The following is a 10,453-nucleotide window of genomic DNA, read 5'->3' on the forward strand; positions in this document are numbered from 1 at the left end:
TCATTGAACAAATGAGTAAATTCTTGATACTGTAGGATTCACAGTTTGTCTGGTTTGTGTTGACAAGTACCATACTACCGTACCGTATACAGGTAATAAATTTCCTTTATTTTCATTTAACAATAAATGTGTACCGTATTCTTCTTCATGGAAAAATAAGACATCCCCTGAAAATAAGACCTAGCGCATCTTTGGGAGCAAAAATTAATATAAGACACTGTCTTATTTTCGGGAAACAGGGTAGCAAGAAACGAGGTGCCCATATTCCATACCAACACTAGCATGTATTCCATTTCATTAGGATGATTTAGGCAAGCTCCCAGTGGCCTCCAAAAAGCATCTACCATATTTCAGGAACTGGGGTTTTCCCTCTGTGTTTTTTTTTGTTTTGTTTTGTTTGTTTGTTTAATAAGATTTCTTCCAAGAGACAGACATTGCTAGTTTGCAGTTTCCTGTTTTTAATCCAGACTGAAGATAGGGAATGTGAATAAAATTTGTTTGGGGGATTTTTTTTTTTTTCTCCAATGAAGAGTCATGAAATCTGTCAGGTATAGCCACAGATATTCGTAAAATAAAGGTCTGTGGTAGTGATTGTGGGGCAGAGATGGGTGTGGAAGAGGGCATAGAGGGGATAAATGATGATGAAAAGAAAATAAGTTAAATTAAAAATATATAGAAAAGAATTTTAACTAATAAATGTAGGAGGAATTACATCACTAGAAAAAGAATTTAAAAATGCCCAGGGAAGTAAAAATTGTGCATGTTTGCATTTTTATTTTCCTTTATTTTTCATTAATCTTACAGATTGGTGTGCAAAGGAAGAAGAAATTCATGTTCTCTTACTAAGGTTGGCCACTTTCAGCTGAATCTAATTTGTTTGGCAAAACTCCTCCAATCAGAGAGCAGCATCTTGCCGCTACTTTTCCCCAGGATACTCAAGCTCTGAGGGTATACTCCTCAGAGGAAAATTACTTTCTTTAGGCATCCTCTGTACTGGCAGAGCCTGGGAAACACTCATGGGGAAAAAAGAAAAACAGAAAAAAATAATAATCAAGTTGACAATGCCAAGGATGTAATAATGATTCAGGTTTTTCTCAGTGATAGCGCCCTTTAAGGCATTCAGTCTAAAGGAAAAGAGAAGCTACATGAGGAAGGTGAATTTGGAGTAGGAAAGCACGGGTTTTTTTAATTTTTATTTTATATATATGTGTGTATATATATATATATATATATATATATATATATATATATATATATCCTTTCCCCCAGTGGTTTACATGGAAATTCAAGAGCAACTGTTCTTCTGAAAGCTATTTTAGGATTCCACTCATCTTGTTGACATTTGGATACAAACTTGGCAGTGCAGGTAAGCTGGCTCTTTGGTGGGGAAAAAAAAATCCCTATTTGTGGCACCTGTCAAATTTCATGATGCAAATACTGCCATCCTGGCCAGATTATAAGCTACCGAGATCACATCACTGAGGATGGCACTGGAAAAGCCACGAAGAGTCAACTAGCTCTTCACTCAGAGCAAGCTGCCTCTGACAGCCCATAGCTTGAGGCTGGCTCACGCTGAGAGATAATTGCTATTGGCAAATTCACCACTTGTTGAAAATAGACTTCATCGAGTTCTAGAAAACACCCCCTCTAGCTCTAAGGCCTGTATTTTGGTCATTGTTCCTCCAGCTTTTTGAAGCGGCTCCGTCAGTCTCAGTGCTGTGGACCCCTGGCCCTTTGACTGAGATGAAGATTGATGTCCTCATCAGATTCTGAGGAGGAATGCTGGGACATTTTATTACCAGGTTGCTGGTGCCTAGTACTCTCTGTTCCATGGGCCATCTCTCCCACCTCCTGTGACACATTCCTGAAAGGACTCCAGGAAAAAAGAAAAAAAAAAAAGAAGTTACGGCCTCGGCCCGATCAGGGTTTTCTGATTGTGCAATGTCCTTCCTGAGAAGCCCAGGCTCCAAAGGCAGCCATCTGAAACAGGAGCAGAGAATGGTGCAGGCGGCCTGTGGGAGGGCAGCGCGGAGGCCAGATGGTGGGGAGCCGGGGCAGAGTAAACCCATAGGAAATGGCATCCATGTGTATCTCACCAGTGTTATGGGCGTAGGGAAACTGTCAAAATGTTCACCGGAAAGAAGAAAGGTATGTAAGGGTAGTTGCTTTGCCAAATATACTACCTTCATTTTAATTAATTTTTGACCTTTACAAAGCCACTTCACAAACATTATCTCATTTGCTCCTTACAGTGGGCTGATGAAACACCATCATAATGACAACAATGATATTGTTACTATAATAGCGTATTATGTTGGTATAATATGTCATATACTCTAATAAATATTATTACTAATGTGATAAATATGATTATTACCCCTTTACAGATGAAGACATTGAGACTCACAGAAGATAAATGGCTTTGCTTAGGGCTACCAGATGTTAATGATAGTTGAGGGCTTGAACTCCATATGTCTGATGCCAGGCTAAAGCTCTCTCTATGCCAGACAGTGTGTATGCTGTATGTCAGTGTTTCCCAAAGTGTGGTACACGTACCCCCAGGGGTATAGGAAGAGTTTGATGGAGGTATACATTGCACCGGAGTTTGGTGGGGATATGCACTGCACCCTGCTTAACTGCACCTAATTCTACATTCTCATGAGTATGAGGGGTACTCAGCATTATTAAAATTATAAAAGGGGTACACATATGTCAAAAGTTTGGGAAACACTGCATGTGATAGCATCAGAAATGTCAGAATGTTTAAACAGGTCTGAAGTTATGCTACTGTCCAAGAAGTTTCAACAGGCTCCCTAGGTCAGATGTTCTGCAAGGTGTAGTTCAGTAACACCTCACTCACTGAGGGCTGGCAAGGCTGGCAGATATTCTGCAAAAATAAGATGTCTATGTAGTTGTTCACATAGCTTAAGCTTCCAAATTTCGAATGAAATCTTTTAAAATTATGTTGCATATTACCCTGTGTTCTTAAAGATAGACTGCCAGACATAGCTTATTTAACCTTTTTCTTATTGCAAATCTCAATTTTTCTAGACTTTTCTTTAATTTCCTGCCCTCTAGGGATCTACATTACAAGGTTCCAGAATGCTCTGCTTTTTGGAGTCCCTGTTTATTTTTTGCTTAAGTGATGTGCTTACCTTTTAAGGAGTGAGAAACTTCTGTTAAGGAGTGAGAAACCAGCCCAGATAGCCATGTTGATTAGACTTGTTGACCAAACAGGAGTAGATAGGTTTTAAGTAAAGTCTTGGATAATCCTTCTAGGAGTAAACACTTTCTATCATCCTTGTGTTTAAAGGTGTGGTAGGGGCTTTTGCTGAGCTACTCAGATCCTTTACTAGTCTGTTATCTCCTTACTCAGCTGCTGTGAATATTGGAGACTAAGGCTTCTGTTGGCCACCAGAGTTGCTCTACTCAGAAATGCTTCTACTTCTGTATGTGGTTTGCAACATGATACCAATACAGGAGTATAAAAACCTGTTCCTTTGCCTCCAAATGGGACAATTCTGTGAGGCTATCATGTCCCAGAACTTTCTATGGGATTGGGCTAAAGCCTGTGTGCAGTTTAGCCCATATGCTGGCTTTGCTTCTCCCATGTCCTGTCTTGCTCCCCTCACTTCCTGACAAGGTCTCCCTGTGAGCACTTGCATAGGACTCCCCATCCCAGCCTCTGATTCCAGAGACTCTCAGTTAAGACAGCACCCCACTTTATATTCTAGAGAGGGAAGCTAACACAACACCCCTGTTCTCTTCACTTCCCTTCCTCTCAACCCAACATTAACAGAGAAGGGCAATTGAATCATGTAAGAAATAATGCACAATGAGAAAAAAAATCATTTTTCCAAAATATATATTGGAAATTCATCCATTTGTCAAACTTTGCCGTAAAGCCTACTATATGACTCACTGTGCTAAGATCTCAGAATACAGATTTAAAAGACACAATCTCCCTTGACCTTACCCTTTTGAGAAGCTCAGTCTGAGGAGGAAACTAATAAGTAAGTAGGCCATAATAATAAATGCTATTACTGAAGTCAGAAATTATTTGTTCATTTAAGAATTTAAGCATAGACTATGTGCTAGTGTTTTGGGGCCAAAACATCCTAGAACAAAGGATTGTAGATTCCAAAGGCTGGAGATAGTTTTTACTTCGGAAATGACACCGGAGGTGGTTTGAGTAGGATGAGCAAGAGTTTACCAAGTGAAGAAGGCTAGGAAATGTATTTGGATGAAAGGACCACGTCCTCAAAGGGCTGTTTGTGGGGACTGGGTAGAAGTTTATTATGGTTGGAGATGAGGAGGAAAAGGCAGGGATGGATGTGAAAAGCTTTATCCGCCAGGCTAGGATCTTGGGTTTTATCCTGTAGGTAATTTGAAGTCAAGAGAGCCCTCTGAAGCTAAGAATGTGGCTAAGTACATTTCAGTGAGAACAGGACTGTCATCCATAGGGTGGATTATGGAGGGGAGTGGGATCTCATAACTTGATGAGCAAATGCCTACCTAAGGCGTTTGTGTGCAGTGCTCCAACTACCCAGTGGTATGTGTATGACAGCCCTATTGACTTGTGACACCATGGCTTAGCTATGGCCTCTATGGTGAATCCATGTCTCCACCAGAAGGAAAATAAAGAATTCCTAAACTCTTACTACGAAAAATCTGATTATAAAGGAACACAGAATTCTGCTGCTGGGTGCTCCTTGTGTTAGAGGTCATTAGCTGTTTATACATGACTGGGTAGGATTGGGAAACATCCGAGAGAATCTCTGTCCCCAGGCCTCATCACAGATCCATCTCCTATGACTCACCAAGTTGTCACTCATTCTGGGGAGTAGAGGGGGCAGCAGGAGGATGGAGGAGAGAGGAGGGATTGGGGGCTCACTGTGGCACAGGGGAATATGAAGTAGTGGGGCTGGGAAGGACTGGAAGAAAGGGAAGAGGCAAGAAACCCCAGCTTGAGGAAAACAATAATCCTATAGTGGGCAGCTTCTTTCTACTCAGGTTTACATAAATAATGCTCAATATCAAGTTTTTTATTATTTTATTATAGGGAGAATATATTTTCCCCAAATATAGACTAATTCCTGCCTGTCTTCAATAATGGTAATAATTATATTCACAACAATAATAACAATAAATAAGCATTGAAGAGCTACTATATTCCTGGCATTGTGCTAAGAGTTTGCCAATTTGTGCTTATTTAGTTATTTCTCCACCAAATCTATGATGAAGGTATTGTTAGTACTTATTCTATAAGAGGAAAGTAAAGCTTAGAGAGGTTGTTTAAATTGCTCAGAATCACACAGCCTAGGAGGGGCATACCCAGTTCAATCTGTGTTACTCCAAAGCCAGGACTTAAACTACGGTGGTATCTGGTTTTCCCAGCAATAGCTATTTGCTCCTTCCTCCTCCTCCTCAATGCTTTTGTCCTTCAAGGCCCATTTCACGTTTTCCTTGTTCAGTTCATCAATATTATGGAGTACCTTCCCCCTGTGTTGTGTCTTCCTCTTCCTCCATGAAGCTTTCCCACACTGGTTTCTACCTTCTTGCTTTCCTTATTTCTCCTCCTCCTCCTCCTCTGCCTCCTCCTCCTCCTCCTCCTCCTCCTCCTCCTCCTCCTCCTCCTCCTGCTTCTTCTTCTTCTTCTTCTTCTTCTTCTTCTTCTTCTTCTTCTTCTTCTTCTTCTTCTTCTTCTTCTTCTTTTCTTCTTCTTTTTTGTTTCACTGAAGTTGTATACACACACATAGTTCAGAGTCTAATATTTTCATCAGCTTTATTACTAAAAGCATCAGAGCCCTCCATCATTTCCTGTTTATCAGAGAGAGCAATCATGTTCATCTCTTTAGCTAGTTGGTACTTATTCGTGTCTCTAAATAATGCCGATATTGATCCTCCTTGATTTTCCCCCCCAGAGTTAGTCATCATATTTTGTCTTCCCCACATGAAATGTGAAGCTTTAGCTTTCTTTTGCATTCCTGTACTTTGACCTCATACGCATCCTTCCCCTTCTTTCCACTTTTCCTCGGAATACAGTTATCTCAAAATGTATTAGTTAGGTCAACATTTAGTTAAATCAACATTATTATGCCTTCCTATACGCTACGAAAAGTTGAGTAATAGATTACTTCCCTCTCTTAACTTTTATTTTCCTCCAGAATGTTTTTCTGTGTGCTTGCAGATTTTCTATGGCGTTTTCATAAATTTAAGGGCAAGCTCTTTGCCAGTTATCAAAATCTTCCCTCAAGATGTGCAGTGCCACAGTGAAATTGAATCAATTTCCTTCTTTAAGCACCCTTGAGCCTTTCAATACTTTTGAGCCTTTAAGGTAGGAAGTGAATCTTATTATGAGTAGATTTGCATTATTCTCTAAATGTTCTCGGTGAATTTATTTTGTTTTCTCTCCCTCGAAGATTTAGAGCAATTACAGGGTCAGGATCAACTCATCAAGATCCCCGTCTTCTCAATGGCACCCAACACAGTGTTGAACGAATGTGGCAGGAAGCCCCTGACTGTTAGCACGTTCGATGGTTGCATTTTAAGGAAGAAGAGATGCATGTGTGGATCTGATAAGGCCCGAGGGATATCTGGAGAAGACGCCCCATGAGTGAGAATCAGCTGTGTTTACCACTTAAATCCACAGCAGCAAGCCAAGATAACAGCCACAGTCTGTGGACAGAAGTTCATGAAGATCATTGCTTGACAGGTCAGGGTAAAGGTCTCTTTCTTTCAAAATATGTGAAGGGGCAGGAAACGTGTGCACCAGGTGTTTTGTGTTCCTGGCTGCCTGGGAAAGATAATTCTGCCGGCTCCATCAGAACATTGTGCTCTACACATCGTGTTGTTTTTCCAGCAGCTATTTTCTGCCCATAAAAAACGAGCATCACTGGCTCTCAGCTTCTTTCCGCAAATCCCCTGGGCTACAAACAAAAACAAAAGGTATCTTATATTTATACAAAGCTGTCCTCAGAAAAGCTCAAGGACCTGAACAAAGTTTGTTTTCATATACAAGAGTTCTTATATAATCTTCAGGAGGAAACGGAGCAGAGGGTGACAGTTGAGTTAGGAATGTTGTCATTCCTCGCTCACAAAACAAAGAAGGGAGGCCCAATTGCATGACAGGCAGACGGCATGATCAGGACAGGAAGTGTGTCTTCCCCATTTCCTGTCTAGGGTACTGAACACTGGGCCACACTACCTTGTCAGAAATCTGAAAACTCAGAGAAGATGACTGGAAAGGAAAGATTGGAGAGGAAGCCCAGCCACACCAGAAGGGGTACTGCAGTCTCATTGCCATTTGGATTCTGCAGCCCTTAGAACAGTGGTTCTCAACCTTTCTAATGCTGCGACCCTTTAATACAGTTCCTCATGTTGTGGTGACCCCCAACCATAAAATTATGGTTGAGAACCGCTAGCAGGGTCACCAAAGGCCATGGGAAAATACAGATATTTAAATTACGGTTCATAACAGTAGCAAAATTACAGTTATGAAGTAGCAACGAAAATAATTCTCTGGTTGGGGGTCACCACAACATGAGAAACTGTATTAAAGGGTCACAGCATTAGAAAGGTTGAGAACCACTGCCCAAGAGTGAGTTTCCCTCTTGTCTGATAGTAACATTGATCCTATGGAGAATTTTCATCACCCTCATTAGGAGTTGTAAGTGAATCACAGTAGATTTCAGAGGTCTGGGTGGTATGGGGAAGAAGAGCCATTTGAACAGAGGGCATTCTGTAAATTTTATTGCATGCTTGGATACAAAGATGAGTAAGGCATGAAGCAGGAAGTCAAACACAGGGTGAGTGCTGGATGAATACAATAATGGAAAGGCAGTTCCCTTTGGCTGTGATTTGAGTCAGGGCTTCATGAGATTGGGAAGGGGGCATTTTTTCTGGGGCTTGAAGGGTAAGCAGAGTGGTGTTAAAGGACACCTTCTCCACTGTCTCGAGGTGATAGTTCCATACTAAAACCAACTGGGCAGCTTTTAGAAAACACCCCATCCATAAATAATCGGATTACATCGATCTGAGTGCAGCTGGGCATTAGTATTGTTGGAGAGCTCTCAGGTGATTTGACTGAGCAACCAGGCTAGACAACCAGAGAAAGAGGGTCGCTTTGGAATGAGACAGCTTTGTGACCTTGTGACCTTGAACAAGGCCCACTGGGTGTGGTGTGAGTCTCCCACAACTTCACTGTTTCCTCCCACTTCTACCCACACCATTGAAGAAACTGCCGTGGGAGAGTCCCTCCTCTTTGACAAACTTCCCTTGACTGAAAAAGCCTGGACTGGGAGTCAGGAAATCTGGATCCTATCCCAGCTCTGCACTGAGGTGCCACATGGGTGTGCTGGGTCACATAGGAGATAAAGCAAAGACACTTAGGATGACTGTTTTCAAGACACTGGGCTAGGGACTCAACTCATCTCTGGGCCTCAGTTTCCCCATGTGTCGAGGTTTCTAGATCAGTATAGTACCGTGTTTCCCCGAAAATAAGACATCCTCCGAAAATAAGACCTACTTACAGGTTTCCTTCTGAGTGAAATATAAGACATCCCCCCAAAAATAAGGTCCCCCTAGGCTAAACATGAGAGATTTGGTCCACTGATTCTGAAAGAAATGGAGTCATAAGAAATTCACCAGGAAATTCAGGAATTGGATTGTTATGATGATGTTCCAGAAGATGATGACATGATTGTCATTGAATAAATGAGTAAATTCTTGATACTGTAAGATTCAGTTTGTCTGGTTTGTGTTGACAACTAACGTACTACCGTACCATATACAGGTAATAAATTTCCTTTATTTTCATTTAACAATAAATGTGTACCGTATACTTCTTCATGGAAAAATAAGACATCCCCTGAAAATAAGACCTAGTGCATCTCTGGGAGCAAAAATTACTATAAGACACTGTCTTATTTTCGGGGAAACAGGGTAGGTCAGAAAGTCTATTTAGCAGACTATGACTAGAATTATTTTAAAAACAGACATAAAGCGTAGTAGAAAAATAGAGTGCTCTGCATGGAATAGGGCAAGTATTACAAAGTAAAAATTTGTTTCAGTTATATATGTGTGTGTTTACTAATACTGGATCATGATGTAAAATACACTTCATGTAAGTTAAAAAGTTTGAGAGTGAACTCTTGTGCAGCACATATACTAAAATTGGAATGATTCAGAGAAGATTAGCATGGCTCCTATGCAAGATAACAAACTCATGAAGCATTCCATATTTTAAAAATTATCATGTGTTTTTTACCACAAGTTTTAAAAAATAATGTTTGAGGAACATGGGGTTAGGTATTCTCCATGGATTTCCCTCCTTCTACTCTGTAGCCCATAACTACTCCAGCCCTCCGTGAACTCATATCTTTCTGACCTCCTTTAGTTAGTACCATGTAATTCTGCCCTATAATTTATTTTTTTTGCCTGGTGCACAAAATTCCATGCATGGTAGGGTCCCTAGACTTGGCCAGTGATCAGGGATGATCGGGAGCCTTCTAGATGCCAGCTGCTGGCCGGGGCCTTCCTTTGTTCTGTGTCACCCCTGTTGGTCAGTGCAGACATTTTGCATATCAGCCTTTTATATATATAGATGAAGGAGGCAGAATGGTGTATGGTTAAAAGCACCCTATTGAGTTAGCTAAGTCTATGTTTGAATGTAATTTCTTCCCTTATTAGTTAAATGACCGAGGAAATGTATCCAACCTCTCTCAGCCATGGTTTTCTCATGTAGGTGATAACACCCAGGACACATGATGGTTATAAGATTAAATAAGATGCTATAGGTAAAAATCTTAGCACAAATCACCTTGTTCATAGAAAGTGCTCAGTGTATAACAGCAGTTATTATCTGACTTCCTGTCCCATTCAGATTTTAAGGCACAGTCTGTAATTTAGTGCCTGGCACATACAAAATTATAAATACCTCTTTCTTATCTGATTGGAAAAATGGGGATTCCAGCCTCCAGGAGACACTCAGCTGGAGAGCTGCCACTATCTTTTGGTGCGTCCCATCAGCATATGGGCCTTGGGAGGAGAGGCAGGGCACTCTGTATATCCCCCACCTACATGTTTCTTTTGGCCTTTTCCTCTGACATGGTCAGTTGGACGTAGGAAGGCAAGGCAGAAAAAAGGAAGCAGATTCTGTTTACCGTTTTTCTTCCAGGATAAAAAAGACCATGACATTTCAGTGCCATCAAAATCAACAGACAGCTGGAAACTCAGGATCAGCTATGTCACAAATTGGGCATCTATCTCAGAGGTCTTCAGAAAGAAGCACAGGACAAAGAAATGAGAGAGAACCAGTGGCCAGAACCCCCGAGAAACTGGGGTGTGATTCAGCCATTACCCCAGGAATAAACTGCTACCATCAAACAGTCAACAAATGAGCGACTCGCTGGCTTATAATTGTCTCAGAAATAGGCTAGGAACGAAGGCAGAG

General features: G+C 41.1%; 1 long non-coding RNA gene across 1 annotated transcript; it reads left to right on the forward strand.

Moving 5' to 3' along the window:
• Positions 1-1,978: 1,978 nt before the first annotated feature.
• On the forward strand, positions 1,979-6,963 carry LOC311613618. Its single transcript, XR_014793490.1, has 3 exons — positions 1,979-2,148; positions 6,191-6,337; positions 6,423-6,963. It is a non-coding gene; the product is annotated as an uncharacterized lncRNA (long non-coding RNA).
• The last annotated feature ends 3,490 nt before the right edge of the window (positions 6,964-10,453 follow it).

This window comes from Pipistrellus hanaki (assembly GCF_964339955.1).
Source record: "Pipistrellus hanaki genome assembly, chromosome: 1".
Lineage (NCBI taxonomy): Eukaryota > Metazoa > Chordata > Mammalia > Chiroptera > Vespertilionidae > Pipistrellus > Pipistrellus hanaki.